General features: G+C 37.9%; 1 protein-coding gene across 1 annotated transcript in view; it reads right to left on the reverse strand.

Moving 5' to 3' along the window:
• MACROD2 (mono-ADP ribosylhydrolase 2) overlaps positions 1-20,257 on the reverse strand; it is a 566,743-nt gene that overhangs the window by 332,362 nt on the left and 214,124 nt on the right. The gene's annotated exons all lie outside the window — the stretch shown is intronic.

Consider the following 20,257-nt stretch of genomic DNA (forward strand, 5'->3'; position numbering starts at 1 on the left):
AACTGGTTGGTATTATGAGCGTTTGTATGCAAGAGCTTGGTCTCCAATGACATTGTGCAGATACATCTCTGAAGTAACTTATCAATTTGAGAATAAGATGGTTTTAGGTACACACAGGGCAACTGCTACACTGCCTAAAGAAGCTCATATCCAACAAACTAGTTGCAGAGATAGCAGGAAAGTTCATGTCCATGATCACTACCACTTTTTAGATAACAGGTTGTTGCTGGAGGAAAGAGCAGTAACAGGAAAATCTACTCCAAAGCATGTGTGTTAGTGCTTGCTCCTGTGCAAACTAGTTGCTCTTTGCACAACTGAGTATAAGGGAATTCTCAAGGTCAGTTTTAGAAGGAAAACATCAATTCTAGGTGCCTGCTTAAACCTGCTGTATGGTACCAGGTTCCACACAGATGTTTCACCTTTACAGAGGTTCAAAACAACCAGTAAACAAGTTAAAACGGCCCCCTGACCAATCACAAATAACACAAAGTTTTAAGTGATTTTATAGTACAGACTTCAACCAGACTGCACTCCACTGCATGAGAGAACAGTAGCCCTTCCAGGTTCTTAAATCACAAAATGGACCTGAAGTGCAAGAAATAACCAACTTAGACAATGAAACTGCCTAAATTCAATAGTAAACCAAGCAGTGGGCACAGTGAGAACATAGGAATGCAGTAAAATACAGTTTTAAATGCAGCGGTAAAATTCAGCAGACTAAAATGATTTGGAGTGTAAAACTTAAAAAATGCACAGAAACAGTAGCACTTATAAACAACTTGAAAAAGTGTGATTTGATAATGCAAAGTACTTATCCAGTGATGGGTGGTACTTTCACTCTGAATTCTCCGATATAAGTGGCTTAGACACCAAGCAGTTTTAAGCCAAGCTTCACACAAATGCACCACCTTTACAGATGCTTAAAACAACCACTAAACCAATAAAATGGACCTTGGCCAAACACAACTACCATAATCTAAGGTTTAAGTGACTTACAGCACATAATTTTACCAGGCTACACAGCACTGCCACCACTGAGCAACAAGGAAAGGAAAACATTTATATACCACATCACTGTGGTGTCCACAGATGATCAACAGAGTTGAGAGCATTTATAACAGTGGACATCTCATGTTTAAATGTTTTATTTTTTGGCCTGTTTTTCTTTTTTTTTTTTTTTGTTCCTAAGACCTTACACTTTTTCCCATAAACATTGCTCCCCAAGTAAAGTCTGAGGCATCTGTAGCGACAGACTATGCTGGAGCAGGAGAGAGAATGGGAAACCTAGATTCTAAAAAATGTGGCATCTCCACCACAAAAATCTCCCTTTTCATAAACCCCAAAACAGGGATCTGAAACGTCAGGGGATGTTGACTCTGGAGCCATAAAGATTTCATTACCACTGAATTTTTCTCGTATGGAGTATTGCAAAAGGTATCTTGAGTACCATAAGACACAAAATCCTGAAGAATTCCCTTGCTGAGATGATAGTCTTTATGGAAAAACATAGAAACAGATCTAAAATAAAGATCTATTTTTTTCCTGTAGAAGAAAAACTCAAAGATATCCAGAAGACATCCCACGAAAACAATCCTGTGAGGAGTCACAAAAGACTTCTGGAATCCCAGCTTATGTAGAAGATATCTTACCCAAGTGAGAGATTCATGACAATTTGAAAACCTCTCTGAGGAGAAACTCGTGTTATTTTACTTTTTCCTGTTTGGGAAGTGTTTGACATGCTTTCTTACTGTGTATGTTTTTGGGGGAGTAATTTTACACCTCAACAGTTTTAAATGCTATTGCTTCTTAGCTTTCCTGGGAATGTGGCACCTTTTTCAGCTTTTCAGCTTAACCAAGGAACATCCTTGCAGCTCCTCAGTTGTACCTTTCTTTAACCACAAAAAAAAAATAATTAATTAAACAGCCTTTGCAACACAGCATGCCATTTTGCCTCAGCCAAAGGTGGGAGACTCTGTTGTGGCCAAATCTGGTTCTTTGGACCACTCATCTTTTTCCTGGTTTCCGGTGTAGTCTACACAGTCACCATAAAAAGGAGATGAGACATCCTCAGCAGCCATTGGTGTACACTACCCATCTAGGCAAGAGCCACTCATCAGTCCTGGGAGAAGGGGCAGAGAATGCCTCTCTGCTTAGTTAAAGGACTGGGCCCATCCCTAGGGCAATTCTGGGTCTGTTTCTTCAGGAATTCCTGTTAAAAAAAAAAGACTAAACACATGTCTTCGCCTGTCTCAGTGACACTGGACATGAGTAATTTAATGGGTTTAACTAAATGTTTAGTTCAGTCTCCTGATCCTTCTTAAATGTCTGGTTCTGTTAAAAGAAAAAGGGATTCTTCTTTTCCTGAAGAAATACAAAAGCTTGAACCTCAAAAGCACTGTGAAGGGACAGATGATGCAATCATACCTCTCAACTTCTCAGTGTAAGAAATTTGGACAAACCCTAAAATAATTGGGGGAGGATGGAGGCCCAAAAATAGGGGCAGTTTTTAAAAATTGCTCCTATAAACTTAAAGTTGCTAGACTAACATGATTTGTGTTAGCAGATATTTTCTGAAGGATATTAATTCTGAAAGTCAAATGTAGGTAATTTATTAACTTCAATCATCAGTGATTTGCCAGAACCCCAATAAATTTTATGAGAAACAGACCAAAACCATGAGGCAAAAATATAGATGTTCTGCAAAAATCAGTTCAGAGGTATGCATAATATCTCCACAGATTTCTGATTCAGGTTCTGAAGACAGTGTGACTTTGGACAGTCCCTGTGAAGGATTCTCACTCTCTGTGACTATTTCCCAGAATAATTTGCTTGTTTTAGTCAGAAGACAATGATGTTTCTAGGCACATCTGAAAATATTATGATTTACTACACCTGGAATTTTCCTGAACCTACACCTAGTCTTCCTGTTATTTCTCCTTTAGATGATGCCTTTGTCATAGCATGCAATTTCCACAAGAGTCGGCCTGCTACCCCCAAAAAACGCAGCTAGATTATATAAGGTATATAAGGTTCCTCTGTCTTTTACCCCCCCCCCCCCCCGGTCATCTAATATATACTTGCTCAGGGGGTGACAGAAGCAGTCCTTCCTGTTCAGTTAGAAGCATTTTATTCAAGAATTTTTCTGGTGACAAAAAAAAAGCATCTTGGAGACCAGCTCTAGACACTTCCTTTCTGAACCAGTTTGTGATCGTGCACACATTCAAAATGTAGTCACTTCAAAATGTGCTAACCTTTATTCCTCATTCAAGTTTTCTAGATGGATATCACATTCACACAAATCCAGATTTCATCGTTTAAGGTCGTGTGTGTGTCTGGACTGCATTATCAGTTCTCTGCCCATCTAGTGCTCCAAGGACACTGACAAAGTGCACACTTCCTGTGATAACCTACTGCAAACTATAAGGTATTCATATGTGCCAGGACTACTGCACTTCAGTAAGGGATCTTCTACACACACTAAGATTCCAAGAGAACATTCTGACTCCTCAAACAATTTTTTTTCTGAGGTGTCTGCTGGATGCCTCAGCTCAAAGAGATTTTCTTCCAATGGAGAAAATTGATCTGTATTTAAATATACTCCTGGAGTTAGACACACAGACTTCCATCTCAGCAAAGAAATTCCTCAAAATCCTGGGTCTCATGGTGTCAATGATACCACTTGCAAGACTCCACGCATTAAAGTTAAAATTGTATCTGAAATTACTATGGTCCCAGCACAAACATGTATTTTCCTTTCAAATTCTAATTCTAGGATTTGTGAAAAGGATGATTATAGTAGAGATGCTAAATGTCTCAGAATATAGATCTCCCATTTTCCCCCCTCCTGATTCAGCATAGTCACAGCAGACACCTCAGCATTTGCTTGGGGAGCAGTACCTGTGGGGATAAAATTACAGGAACTTTGGAAAAAAAAAGACAGATCAAAACCTATCAATATAAAGGCAATGTTAGTTTTCATTACTGCTCTCAACTTTCTAAATCATCTGTGGTCCCCAGGACCTCCACAAGTGTTTACTGACAACATCACAGTGAAGTGGTACATAAGCAAGAAAGGGGGGACCAGATATTGCCCTCTGTACGGCCTGGAATATAGCCGTTCCTCACAATCACACTCAACAGGCATCTTACATTCCATCAGAGCAAATCTGTGTGGCAAGCAAATTTGGCATAACCAGGACTCATCCTCACAAATGGAAGTTAAATCAGATGTTTTTCCAAAGATTCAATTATGGGGAACATCTCAAACTGATCTTCTTGCCTCCTCTCTAAACAGCCAATTGGCAAACTTCTGCTCCAGCACTTCATGAAAAAGACCAGGAAAACAGATGTTTTTTCCTTTATTTGGACAGGAATGCTCCTGTATGTTTTTCCACTAATGTCCATGGTATAACTGAAAATTCAGATGGACTAACCAAATATCACTGTGGTGACTTCCTTTTAAACCCACACAACAGTGGATTTCCCTTCTGGAAATGGCCAGTGCAATTACCACAAGCTTCCTCACAAATTAGATTTACTCACTCAAGACGAGGAATATTTGAGAACATCCCAGCCCCCAGAAATTGCAACATCCATTCAAGGATAGTGTTTTTCCGTTTTTACCTTATTTGTGTGAGTGACTATCCTATATCCAGTTTTACTCCTTGATCATGGTTAATTTGTCAACCACTTCAATATGTCTGTTCATGGATCCCCCCTTTCAATGCAGTCTCATGTGAAAATGTTTTGGAAAGGGGTGTTACACAAGATGCCTCATAGAAAACAGATGGCTCCTACTTGGGATCTTAACTTTGTATTTAAAACAGTGTAAGAAACTTCTCTGTGTGGAAGATGTATCTAGTTAATCACTGTATATTAATCAGATCAGATAATGGGAGTAGAAATAGTGAACTTAAACTCATTCCAAGTAAATAAAAAATATATAATTTGAAATATTGTACAAAATTACTATGTATTCAAATGTAATACAAGCAGGATAGGTAGACTGTTTTCAGTCGAAAATCCTTTATTAAATACACAGACAAGCGATCCAAGTAAAACAAAGATAAAGTAATAGTTTCCTCACAAGCTTTCTAACTATATATATATATATATATATACACACACAAACACACACACACACACACACACACACACACACACACACTTTATCAGGCAAGGGACTGGTTTACTGTGCTGCAAAACAAAAGTGTTATTGGTATACATGTTAAATTCACATCCCTTCCTCCATCAGTGTGGCATTCGAGCTGATCCTGCCCTACTTAGTAGCTGTCATAATAACATAACCCTTATGTACTTTAAATAAAATGAATAATGATGTGATACCTCTTATTTAAACAGATTATTAAGTCTGTGATTTTATCCAAGATAACATACTACATGGCTGTAAATATATAAACCTTACACCATTTGGCAATTTAAAAATATATACGGTGGATATAAAAAGTGTACGCACCCCTGTTTAAATGCCAGGTTTTTGGGATATAAAAAGAATGATACCATAATAAATCATTTCAAAACTTTTCCCACTTTTAATGTGACCTATAACCTGTACAATTCAACTGAAAAGCAAACAAATCCGTTAGGGGAACAAATATAAAAAATAAAAAACGTACAATAAGCTGGTTGCACAAGTGTGTACACCCTTAAATTAATACTTTGTTGAAGCACCTTTTGATTTAATTACAGCATTCAGTCTTCTTGGGTACACACCTGCCAACAATTAAAGAGACTCTGCTTAACACCAAACAAAGCTCAGCTGTCCTAGTAGGATTTTCCTGACATTTTCTCCGTTGCCTGCTACAGCAAAAGCCATGGTTCGCAGACAGCTTACAAAGCATCAAAAGGGATCTCATCGTTGAAAGTTATCAGTCTGGAGAAGGCTACAAAAACATTTCCACAGCATTAGATATACCATGGAACACAGTGAAGACAGTCATGAAAAAGAGGAGAAAATATGGGACAACAATGATGTTGCAAAGAACTGGACATCCTCCAAAATTGATGAAAAGCCAAGACGAAAACTGGTCAGGGAGGCTGCCAAGAGACCTACAGCAACACTGAAGGAGCTGCAGGAATTTTTGGCAAGCACTAGTTTGTGTACTACATGTCAAAATAACCTCCCATACTCTCCATATGTCTGGACTATGGGTTAGGGTTGCAAGACGGAAGCCTTTTCTTGCACAGAAAAATATCCAGGCCCGGATACAATTTTCAAACAATACATCAAGTCTCCCAAAGGCATGTGGGAAAATGTGTTATGGTCTAATGAGACCAAGGTTGAACTTTCTGGCCACAATTCCAAAAGGTACATTTGAAGCAAAAACAACAGTTCGCATCACCAAAAGGACACCACCCCCACTGTGAAGCATGATGGTGGCAGTATCACACTTTTGGGTTGCTTTTATTCAGCTGGAATTGGGGCTTTAGTCAAGGTGGAGGAAATTATGAACAGTTCAAACACCAGTCACTTTTGGCCCAACACTTTCAGGCATCTGATAGAAAGATGAAGAGGAATTTCACCTTTCAACACGACGATGACCCCAAGCATACATCCAAATCAACAAAAGAATGGCTTCACCAGAAGAAAATTAAAGTTTTGGAATGGCCCAGCCAGAGCCTAGACATAAATCCAATAGAAAATCTGTGGGGTGACCTGAAGAGGGCTGTGCACAAGAGATGCCCTAGCAATCTGACACATTTGGAGCACTTTTGCAAGGAAGAGTGGGCAGATATTGCCAAGTCAAGATGTGTCATGCTGATAGACGCCTACCCAAGAAGGCTGAATGCTGTAGTTAAATCATAATGCAATTCAACAAGTATGAGTTTAAGGGTGTGCACACTTATGCAACCAGCTTATTGTACATTTTTTATTTTTTATATTTTCCCTTAACATATCTGTTTGTTTTTCAATTTAATTGTACAAGTTATAGGTCACATTACATATGGGAAAAGTTTTGAAATGATTTATTGTGGTCTCATTTTTTGTATCACAAAAACCTGGCATTTTCACAGGGGTGTGTACACCTTTTATATCCACTCTATAAATATATACATATACACTTTGCATGCAAAACATCCATTGTAAAAATAATATTCTATTTCCATACCCTAGTGTTAAAGATAGCTTTGGTCCTTCTAGACTTCTTCAGGTCTGTGTACAAGAACCCTAAACATTATCTATACAAATATTACTGCATAGCTAGTTAGTATTGTTATTACACACCATTTTGAATAAAGTGGAAAAAAGAACAAGAAAATGAAAAAAATGTATGATTATGATAACAAAACATACACTTAAATTAAAACTGATTTAACATGGTATTTAAAACCAACTGAAAGAATAAAATAAAATTAGTCATGTAAATAATGTGGCAATTTTCTAAGTTCCAGTACACTTTTAAGTGAACAGTAGTAGTTTAGCACAGGCTTCCTAAATGAGTTCAGCTTTAATTGCCACATGAGTTCACGTTTTTTCCAGTTGTTTGAAATACCATGTTAAATCAGTTTTAATGTAAGTGTATATTTTGTTACCATCATTATACATTTCTTCTTTTTCTTGTTCTTTTTTCTACTTTATTCAAAATGATGTGCAATAGCAATACTAGCTAATAATACAATAATATTTTTGTAGATCGCTTTTAGGGTTCTTGTACACAGACCTGAAGTCTAGAAGAATGAAAGCGATCTTTGTTAACAATAGGTTATAGAAATAGAATATGATTTTTACAACAGATTTTTTCCATGCAAAGTGGATATGTACCATATTTACATATATTTTTAGATTGACAAATGGAGTAAGGTTTATATATTTCCATCCATGTAGTATATCATCTTGGATAACATCACAGACAATCTGGTTAAGTAAGAGGTACCACATCATTATTCATTTTATTTAAAGTACATAAGGGTTACATTATTATGACAGCTACTAAGTAGGGTAGAACCAGCTCAAATGTCACACTGATGGGGGAAGGGATGTGAATTTAACATGTATACCAATAAGACTTTGTTTTACAGCACAATAAACCACTCCCTTGCCTGATAAAAAGTATATATATAAATAAAATTTCAAAATACTGAAAAATCACTTGAATGAAACCCATAATACTGAAATCTTACAATGCTAAATTTCAACATACTGAATTGTAATGTAGACGATATAAAACCGCACTACAGTGGGGAAAGGGCTTTCCACCTATTCCTACTATTTCTACCTATTCTGGTTTTATATTGTCCACTTTACAATTCAGTATGGTGAAATTAATCATTGTAAGATTTCACTATTATGGGTTAATTCTTTCTGAATGAACTAAAATATTTGGCACACTAGAAGAGGCATCCACTTTTGTTAACAATAAAATCCATAACACTAAGATATTAAGTGGAATAGTATATCCCTTAAGAGACAGAGTGAGCTGAATTCCTGGAAAACTGCTTCTAAAATTAAAACACAAGTGATTTTCATTCTCTGACTGAAGGACTTTTATTTTCTGAAACAACAGATGTATCCTTAAGTAAAAGGCCTGTATTGGGCTTTAAGCTTCAAAACATAAGTATGTATTTTTATTTCAAGCTAAAATATTTTTCATGATGAGGAATATAAATGGATAGCTTTACTGTTTTACTATATTTATAGCGAAAAACTTCATATATTTCCTTAAACTAAATTTATAAGTGTATTTCTAAATGTTAAAAAAATACCTCCTATAAGAGAACATCATTAAATTATAAACAAAAGAAGTGGTAACTTTACGACTATATAATTTAAGAATTTTACTCGTTAAACTTTGTTTAGTATGTGCATTGCTGGGTTAACTGAATATCAGACTTGAGCAATATGCTAATTAGAAGTGTTAAAGTGATGGTAACTTTGTTTTCTGAACCAAGCAACACTTGACGCTTGAGAACAGAAAAATTTCCACTTGTGTCAGAATGCTTGATTCTTGCTTCCTGCTTTAACCTGTTCTGAAGAAAGTCTAGGTCAAACTTCATCACTGATGTCTGTAAAAACTGAAGGAAACTTTCTTTTTCTTTCTGTTTTCATATATATATATATATATATATATATATATATATATATATATATATATATATATATAAAAATCAACTGAAAACAGCATATTCTTAGACGTGAAGAACTGGTAAAAGAAAAGCTACAGTAATAATTTATACTGAGCTGTTGCTGACATATAATTTACTTATATTTAGCTGAATAGCTTATGCTGTACTGTTCTTAACTCTAACTATGCACATTAATGGAAATAAGTAAAGTTTGATTTTGGTACAGTTTAAAAGAATTAAGAGGACATGTACAGAGGAAATTATCAGCTGCTGTGTGCTGTGAGCTGTCATTGTCACATGCAGTAATCAAATTCTAATGCAGGATGTAAAGCTTAGATTAGAAAGCAGTTCACAATGGTGAAAAACATGCATTCAAATTAAATTAGCAATATTTTTTTTATATACGATCAAGATTTCTTGTAATACTAGTTAATAAAGAGAGTAAATCTCTTATGATTAATATACTTATGCAGGAGGGATGAAATATCTACTATGCAAGATTAATAAAGCAGCAGTATCAATAAGTTAAGAAATATATATACACGTACTGTAATCTTTAACAGAGAGCTGATTAATAGCTCTTTGATGGGAGATTTTAGAAATACAAGTTATATAGAAAAAGGTAGAATTTATTAGGGGGCAAATAAGACAGAAAATACATTTAAATAAACTGCTTATAGTAAAAATATGCATTACATATGCTTGCATCGGGCAGAAATGTGACTGTACAGGATCGTATATAATTTACACAGAATATCATATAAAATATTTGAAAATATCATGAAAGCTAAAATTTGAAGCTTGGTCATGTGAACTTTGAAGTTTTTTGTATATTGTATTCTTAAGCTAGAGATAAATTTGAATGTTAGACTGCTGAATCAGTACATCTATTTTGATAGAAAGTAAAGTAGATTTTTCAATAAATCTGAACCCAAGAAAGGAGAAAGGGACTTGAACTGAGTACATTGCAACTTCTGAATACAATACAGACTGCATTTTTTTTATTCCATGCAAACAGCAAAAGATTGTCCTTGACCTCAGTAATGTACATATTTTAATGAATTAGTTTAATAAGCTAAATATCAAAATATTTACACACCCATTACAGTATTGACTGTTACACAATTTTGAGATATAGACATTTGTGCTTTTAAAATTAATTCAGAACTTTTGGTATAATAGTTGAGTATGATACAATTACCCGACACCTGTAAGTTTACAGATATATTTCTCTCTTCAGGTTCCACTTTGTTCTATTTAATTTATTTAGAGATTTAGTTATAATAATGTTAAATGACTGAATAGCTTAGGAATATTTAATGGTTAATTTGTAGTAATATTACATAAAGACATATATTGCACTATTTGTTGGATTATTTAATATTTGTGATAGACTATTCTTAAACTTATGTAGTAATATGGGACTAGTTTTAAATGGCAAAATATAGAACTAAATTAATAGTCTCATTATTTTTAATATAATATTATATTAATTACTTGCAAGTCACTGTAGCTTCTGGCTAGTTTTTTGATGAATTTTTAGGGATTGGTAGGTAGAGATAGTATAGTAGTTGTCTATTCAACAGGCAAGCTAAGAATTTTGGTGTCTATGATAGACTGTCTTTCAATAGTGATTTATACAGTTACAGCTGTAGACTTGCTTTGTTTTTGTTATTTACGAGTTTTAGTAGTTCCGTTTCTAGAAACAAACAATTAAAAATGGGGAATGTAAAGACAGTGTTGGACGAATGCATTATAGTCTTATTAAAAATTAATTAAAAAGGGATACATACATCTTGTGTCATTAACTAGGATGCAATAAAATCTGTGTAGGCTCCATGAAGAGACTACACTGAATGTACCCATGTACACGGCCATGGTTCCTTCTCGGCAGCATACCGTACATATTAATTACAGCACGCTGGCAAGGGAGAGCACAGTGACATGGATTTTAAATCCATGAAAGCAGCATTGTAGAGGCTGTGCTGTACTTGTGGACTGTCCAGAAAACTACTGGACAGTTGGTAAGCACAGCAAAATACCTTTCAGCCTGTTAACCTGGACCAAGAGGAGATCAACAGCTATTACTTCATGAAACTACACTCTTATTTTTTATTTAGGTGCTTGTTTGTGTACTGTAGTGCATTGCACAGCTATGCTTCACATTGCTCACATGCACAGTAGACATCTGCTAGACATCTAAAAATGGAAACCAGATGTATTCAATTTTAATTAATTTTTTTAATTTATTTTTTTTAATTCCCCCCCCCCCCATATGCTTGTTTGCACAATGTGGCGCACTGCTTAGCTATGCTAAGCTACACTGATATATACAGCAGACATCAGCTAGACACCTAAAAATAGAAACTGGATGTATTCAACTGTTGTAGCTCTGCAGTCCTTAGCAATGCGCAAACCCGCACAGCAAAGCTGCACTACGCTTACAGGCACCTGTGTAGTATATGTGAAGATAATGGAGTTCCCTTCACTATCCAAGTGACAAGATAGGTTGCGTCATGACCTACAGTGTAGTAGGTCCTGGGTTCGAGTCCTGAGTAGTCATACTTCTTACATTTCTTTTTCTTCTTCTTCTTTTGGCTTTACCTGGTTAAAGGATCATCTGTCCCTCATACTTCTTACATTTATTGTTGTAAACATTTGTCAGGTGACTGAAACATCGGTTTAATTTAAAATTAAAAAAAGTTACACTGAAAAAAGTTGCGCAATGCTATGCAAAGCTTAAACATGGCCAACAGTCTATTCCCATTTGAGCATTGTTAAGCTTTGCTTACAAATGGCTTCTACAACTCTATGCAGTGCTAAGCGAAGCGGCTTTTTTTTTTAAGTTACAGCATGATGTATATGGGCAGGAATTTAGTCTATTTAAGGGCCAATAGGTGGGAATTTCACATCATTCACTGGAGTTCTAACTTGGCTGTGGAAATGACTGGTGCTGCTGGAGAAGGAGGTACTTTCTTGTGCAGAAGTGGGGAGTGCAGGAGTCCAAAGTGTTTGCTGGACCAGTTAAATTTATGAACCTTGTCTGCTGCAGGGTGATTACCAGGGCTCAGAGTGCAATTCTGAGGCCTGGGATCGGTTGACCAGGAAACTTACCAGTGCTACTGGTATCTCTCGCACTGGTAAGCAGTGTTGTCACCACTACGATGATGTGAAGTGTAGAAGAAAGGGAACCTTGGACACCTGGGTCCAAGAGGCTAGGGCTGGGCAAGCCCTACAAACATGCAAGTACGTTTGCCAGTAATATACAAGCTGAATCTGTGCAAAACTAGTATGCATAATGGTTTGCTTCTCTTTCAATAGCTGCAGTAGAGAGAGTTTTAATGTCCAGTCCCATGCAGGGCATGTTGCCAGGATAAGGTAATCATGTGGTAAGTAGGAAAACATCTAAGTGCATAATGTAATTAGACAATAAATGACTTAAAGAATTTGCAGTCTTAACAGTCAGGTATGACATACCTGGGACATCCTACATCTTTATTAATGTGTCACTGCCTACCTGAAATGGTAAAGCATGTAAGCATGCACTAATGTGTAGTATAGCTTCAAAGATCAGTTAATGTTGGGGTGTATACAGATTAAGAGTCACTGTTGCTCAGGTCTGGTCATTGTCTGAAATATGCTGTAGGCTGCACTCAATAAATGAACAGGGTATATAGGTTAGTTAACAGAAGTCCTACACAGCTATCCATGGTCTACATGCCAGAGTTGAGGTAATATTAATACAGTTTAAAGGTTGACGGTGCTTTGATAACTCATCATCATCATCTTCTTTCAGCTGTTCCCGTTAGGGGTCGTCACAGTAGATAATCTGTTAGCATTTCTTCCTGTCCTTTGCATCTTGCTCTGTCACACCAAGCACCTGCATGTCCTCTCTCACCACATCCATAAACCTTATCTTAGGCCTTCCTCTTTTCCTGTTAACTGGTAGCTTCATCCTTAGCATCTTTTTCCCAATATACACAGCATCCCTCCTCAGCACATGTCCAAACCAACGTAATCTTGCCTCTCTGGCTTTGTCTCCAAACCTTCCAACCTGGGCTGACCCTCTAATATATTTATTTGTAATCCTGTCTACCCTCGTCATACCCAGTGCAAATCTTAACATCTTTAACTCTGCCACATCCAGCTCTAACTCCTGTCTTTTTGTCAATGCAACTAACTCCAACCCATATAACATAGTTGGTCTCACTACCCTCTTGTAGACCTTCCCTTTCACTCTTACTGGTACTCGTCTGTCACAAATCACTCCTGACACTCTTCTCCACCCACTCCATCCTGCCTGTACTCTCTTCTTCACCTCTCTTCCACACTCACCATTACTCTGAACTACTGATCCCAAGTATTTAAACTCATCCACCTTAGTCACCTCTACTCCTTGCATCCTCACCATTCCTCTATCCTCCCTCTCATTCACACACATATATTCTGTCTTAGTCCTGCTGACCTTCATTCTTCTTCTCTCTAGAACATATATCCATCTCTCCAGGGTCTCCTCCACCTGTTCCCTACTCTCACTACAGATCACAATGTCATCTGAAAACATCATAGTCCATGGGTCTCCTGCCTAATCTCGTCTGTCAACCTGTCCATCACCATTGCAAATAAGAAAGGGCTCAGAGCTGATCCTTGATGTAATCCCACCTCCACCTTCAACGCATCTGTCACTCCCACCGCAGACCTACCTGCTGTCACACTACCCTCGTACATATCCTGTACCACTCTTATATACTTCTCTGACACTCCCGACTTTCTCATACAATACCACAACTCCTCTCTAGGCACCCTGTCATATGCTTTCTCTAAGTCTACAAAAACACAATGCAACTCCTTCTGACATTCTCTGTACTTCTTCATCAACACTCTCAGAGCAAACATCGCATCTGTAGTGCTCTTTCCCGGCATGAAACCATACTGCTGGTCACTAATCATCACGTCCCTTCTTAACCTAGCTTCCAGTACTCTTTCCCATAACTTCATGCTGTGACTGATCAATTTAATCCCTCTGTAGTTACTACAGCTCTGCACAGCACCCTTATTCTTAAAAATCTGTACCAAAACACTTTTTCTCCATTCCTCAGGCATCATCTCACTTTGATAACTAAATGTCTTCAAATAAAGTGTTCATTATTTCTGTATTCACTGCATGTCTGTTCTAATCTGATACCTGTCAAATGTTACATGTAACTCAATAAAGAATGCAGCAAAAAATATCAGAAAAAATGTAGTACGTACAGTAAGGTTCAAGCCTGTGTTCTGCTCTTTTTCATCTGAAATAAAGCTGTATTTTCCACTCAGTCACTGAACATGCTATATGGTTGATGGCTATCCATGTGTCTAAATGCCAGATGTTAAGAAACAATATCAATAAAGTTTAAAAAGAGATTGTGCAATGAGGAGTAATCTTTTCAAATAAGTGTTAATTATTCTTGAATTCACTGCATGTGTGTTCTAATCTGACACCAGTCAACTGTTACATATCAACTAAAAAATAATGCAGCAACAAATGTCACAAATAAATGTAGTGCAATACCCAGATTAAGTGTCAAGCTTCTGTTCTGATAATTTTCCCCAAAACAAGCTGTAGATAGCACTCGGTAAATGAACGGGGTATACGGATAGGATAACAGACATCCTACACAGCCACACGTGTGTAACTGCCAGATTTTATGTTACATTAATCATTACAGTGTAAAAGGAGATGGTGCTTTGATAAGTAATGTTTTCCAATAAAGTGCTCATCATTCATGTGGTCACTGCAATTGGTTTCCAGTCTGATAACACAAAGCTATGCATGTGTGTAAATGTATAATTTTACACAAAATGTTGCAATAGAAGTCTTAAAGGAGATGGTGCTTTGAGAATTCATTACATTCAAATAAATAAAGTGCAAATTATTCCTGTAGTCACTGCTTATGGGCTCTAATCCCATGGCAGCCAGCTAACAAATGACCAGCTGTCTAATGCTGTTGTGTTAATGAACTTACCTCTTAACTGTCATATTTTTGCATAATGCAATCACTACTGCCCCATATGTCTGTTCTTGATTAGCATTTACATGAACTTACTTGGAATGCAATTTAATGGCAAAACTGTTAGCAGAACAGCTTGCCACTAATGTAGGAGCACACTATAACAATATTCCCTGTAGTTGCGCCTTTGTACCAACATTTGGTAGGGCTTGCCCCATAATGTCCCATGCCAATAGGTTGACAGCTATGTACATGCAACATCATCTATACAACATTTGCAGTCACTGTACTCACAAATGAAATCTTAGATATGTAGAAGTATGTAGTAGTTGCAGGTGCAGTAATATTACCTGCAAAGTTACTAATGGTTTATTTTGTCTCTCTCACTCCACCTCTTCTTTAATTTATTATGATTTGATATTAATATATTATTTCTAACTACCTCTTATGTTGGCCATGTGTATAATTTCATATTGCTTTGCTGTTAATATACTTTAATTTACATTATTTATTGCTGTATTCTTCTTTATATTCTTTTAGATTTTTTTCAGTTAATATCAATATTTAATTTACTACAGTGTGACAGGGTACACCTACCTTGGCTCCCCCGGCTGTGGCACCATGACCCAGTACATCTGGGACACAGCCTGGTGCCCCACTCTGCTGCCCCTGCACTATCTAGGCCTTCAGATAGTTCTAACCCACAGGCTGGGGTTGGTCCATCTTCTGGGAGTGGAAGTGGAGGGAGTAATTATATCACCCATGTGGAACTGCCAGGCCTGGTGCATGGGCTGCTGCGCCAAACCCTTGGTGCATGTCTACGCCAGATGGAGAGCATGCTGTCCACCCTGGTGGGCTATCCTCACCCCAGGGGCCGGTGTTGCCACTGCCTCCACAGGAGCAATGAAGGTAGTGCTGACAGTCCCATGGGTGAGGAATTGAGTCACACTATTACCATGTCTGACGTCCATGGGACTGGGATTCCACAACACCCTCCCTCACCAAGGTGTTTATCCCTCCCTCGTGTCCCACACTAACCCTGTCTGCTGTCTTGTCTGTCAGCAAAAACTTCCTCACCTTCTGAACTTACCTCCCCCACATGTACCTATGTCCGTTCCCCAACATTCCACTTTCACCTTAAAACAGGGCACCTGTCCCCCCCCCCAAAAAAAAATATCATCCCATATATACCTCTCCATTTCAGACACGTCCACTAGACACACTTAATTTGGTCCAATTGGCTTGACAATGCACTTATGTTGTCCTCACCCCTCTCTCTGGGGGTGACGGCCCAAATTCATCTAAACAATCTGTTAAAGTGTACAGTTGGTGCTGTACAAGAAACAGATAGCTATGGTTCTTTCCTACACCCTTCCTACAGATATTTACCAGCCTTTCACTATGCTTTTCCCCCTGCTTGCACCCCATTTCACCACTGTCCTATCTCCCCATTTTTCATTTCTTTAAGTATTTTTTGCAGTGATGCACAGCATCGCTAAGCTCAACTAAATTGTGCTATATTGATACATATGTGTGTGAAATAATAATAATCATGTTCAAAATGTACACCTGCACCCTATTTTCAATCCAGGACCATCTCATCTGCAGACCAGTACATCAACCTGTCAAGCCACACAGCTGTTAATTAACACAGGTAGCTTAAGCAAAACATACCAATTGCCAAGTTACCATCGTTAAGCATGTTTAAGCAAGGCTGCGCATCACACCACTTCATGCAAATGTTCTTAAGGAGTAATGTAAAAAATGTGAGTGTAATTTTGAGTTTGGTACAGGAATACATAACTAGAAAGCCAGACACAAAATAATGGATGTAAGTGAGGTCTATAACGGCAGGTAGCTGTGCACTTCTATCTGCAACATTTAAAAATACACCTGCTAAAACTTTAATGGCAAAACAGGTATTTAACTGGGATGCTGGTGGAGAAATACACCCTCATGGTAAGTGTGTAATTATATGTTGGAAAATAAACCTGCTGTAACAGTGACTCAGTAGCTCAGTCTGTTGAATGCTTTGAAGACGTTAAGTTTTGGTACACATGCATCTCGGTTCAAATCAAGTGGTATGCAACATTTAAAATACATGTTATGTGTACATCACCATTGTGAATTCTGGAATGAATGACTGGGTCATCAACTATTTATCCACCAAATGCATTTCAGATGGAATGTCTACGGTTCAATGATGGAAGTCAAAGGCCTGCAGATAAGAACAGTTGACATATTCCTAGTTCTACACTAGAAAGTGCATAGAGTGTCTGGTCATGCATTACTATGCGTTCACAGATGAACTCCATTCACTCTCTAGGGACTTCCATTCTGTCCCTAAAACATTAATTTTATCTATTAACCACTAGCATATTGGATTAACAGACTTTACATACTTCTACACCTTTAAACTTTCCCATTATTCTAAGCATCTACCTGCATCTAATATTCTGCCCCTCTACCTGATCCTCACTCTTACCTTACTTCTACCTGATATAAAAACAAGAGTGTTTGCAATCTACCACACTAATTTAGTATATGTTTTATTATTGTATCTACCTCTCTGCACTTTAGTATTCATTAATTATTAATGTGTGCTTTAATACCTGCTGTTATCTTGTTCATGTAAATTGTCTTAACTTTCATCTATCATTTAGAGCTTTTTTTCCCTGAGCCTTCCCTGAAATGGGTTCCTGACCCAGTCAGACTTTCCCAGTAAATAAATGTTGTTGTTGTGTCTTTCGGCTTTTCCCGGTTAGGAGTCGCCACAGCAGAGCTCCGGTCCGCTAATGACTGGTAGTTGATTTTTACGTGCAGAGTTACCAGCCCTGACACACAACCTTCAACGAAGGTATGCCCATTCACGCATGTCTCCACGCAGAAGACGCTCTAGCTGAGAATCGAACCAGACAGTGTCTTACTGTGACACAACAACGCTAAAATAAATAAAATTTTAAGATATGTAATACAAAAGGGGTCCAGACTGCAAACAAATATTAAATAAATAAAAAAATAAAAAAAATTTTAAGATATGTAATACAAAAGAGGTCCAGACTGCAGCACACAATCATTTGCTATTGATATTACAGATAAGCACAGCTGCCCAACTAACACACACATTTGGAGGTTGTGCTACCAACAAGGATTGCTAGCACACATGCTCTAGACAACTACAGTAACTTAACACATGGCTTGGCAGTTGTCCAAATGGTTGCCACAATGGCAAATACCCCCTGTGTTTTTCAAGGACACAACAAACATGTTGCCTTTTACTCTGTTAATAATACCTTCGGCTAACATACTTACCTTAAACACATACGTCAATATCCTGTGGGATGGATTCCCTGAATCAGACTCTGGCTGTATACCTGGGCCGCCACTGGTCACACCTCTACTCATAAGTGTTGTTGTCCTCCACATTCTGCAGCCTCTCTCACTATGCTTATTGCCTACAGCTGCAACAGCAGTAGCTGCAGCCTGTAGCACACACATATGTGTATGCAATAAGTATCTACTACAAACATCCTCTCTGTGCTGACACAGTATTTCTACCCAGCATTTCCACCCCATCATATGGGAAAAGGGATGGATTCTACTTTGAGGCCTTACATCTCCTATAACAGTTGCAAGGGATTTGCCTGATTGCACTGCAAATCAGCTGTGTATGCTTCAATTAGCATTACTCAACCACATATTGGTTCAAAGGCAATCACCTGCTATGAGAACCATCTTAAAAAGGCAAACTCACAGCCAGGGAAACCACTGTAGAATAGTTACTTTCCATGATGAACTCTTTGTCACAACACATACATAACTGTAGCTTTCAAAAGAGGAGAATTGTACTCCATCAGGTATGTAACCATTTTGTTTTCAACATGATACATATGTTTTAATATACTTAGGGGGAATGGGTATTACATCAGTAAGCCTTTCTTTGAACTCTACTGGTGACATGCCACTGATCTGCAGCTATATAACACCTACAGAGGATGTAGACTACAGCAAGGGTTTAATGCTGTCTAAACTAGGGACACAAGTCTCCTGGATACTTCCTTTGTTGGCAGTTGTAATACTGAACTACAGACATATGTTATGGGGGGGGCATTCCTGCTATGAGACACACTACAAGTGGACTCCTGTGTTGGGTGTGTGATCACAAGTGACTGTCATGGCACAAGCAGGTGTAGTTCACTATTACTATTATCCTAGTTGCTTCCACACCCTTTGCATGACTGCCAAACTGTTGCATATGAGACGTGTAATCAAGCAGGAATACTGACAACATTCCTTAACTGCTGTATATGTACACACTGCACACTCACGTATGAAATCTTGATATATCATCTCATTATTTTGTATTTCAGATGATAACATGCACCCCAGACATTGCCCACCTTTCAATGAGGCAGAAAAAACAAGCCCATAACCGAGTCATTACAACAACACTACAAGTCCTGCTGTCCACAGGGAGAGCAAATAGACAGGAGCAATAAGCCTTGTGGGATGAATTGGTCCATAACAAACGCTGTGGGGCATCAGAAACGCATATATATGCAGGTGTGACACCATGCTACAGGCATGATCCACTTGGCACGCAGAAGGGCAGCGGACGTGACCAGCGATCATCAGGTCACTGGTGGTGAGCCTGCAGTGGAACAACATCAGACATCCACTGAGGAATTCCTAGCAAATCTTGCAACACAGAACAGCTCCCAAGTTTCCATCACACCATATGTTGTGGATGTGAATGCCACCATTTCCACCAAAAAAAGAGTGTCCGGGTATATTTAGTTGAATCAGCATCAGAATACTGTAGCATGTACTGTGTTAAGCTGTACATAGTTTTATGTAGATGTCAAGTGTTTTATGGTGTGGGGAAGTAGTAGGTTACCTGCAGTTCTACACTCATGCAGAGACTGTGACCCATATACCTGTTATCATATCAGCTACTGTAACTCGGGGATATTTGGATGTACAACCAGTATTATACTGCAACATGTGGCGTTGTTTACATTACCTCTCCCTCATTTGCCTATCAGGACCATCATCTGGCCTCTGGTAAGCATATAACATTTTAGTCACAGATGTAGATTTATTTCAAGGTATTAGCTGAAGTGTTATCCTAGGACTGCTGGCTGGATACATGTAATGTCTGCATGACTGAAAAATGTGAAAAT

This window comes from Protopterus annectens, chromosome 1.part2 (assembly GCF_019279795.1).
Source record: "Protopterus annectens isolate FY-2018-M chromosome 1.part2, PAN1.0, whole genome shotgun sequence".
Lineage (NCBI taxonomy): Eukaryota > Metazoa > Chordata > Ceratodontiformes > Protopteridae > Protopterus > Protopterus annectens.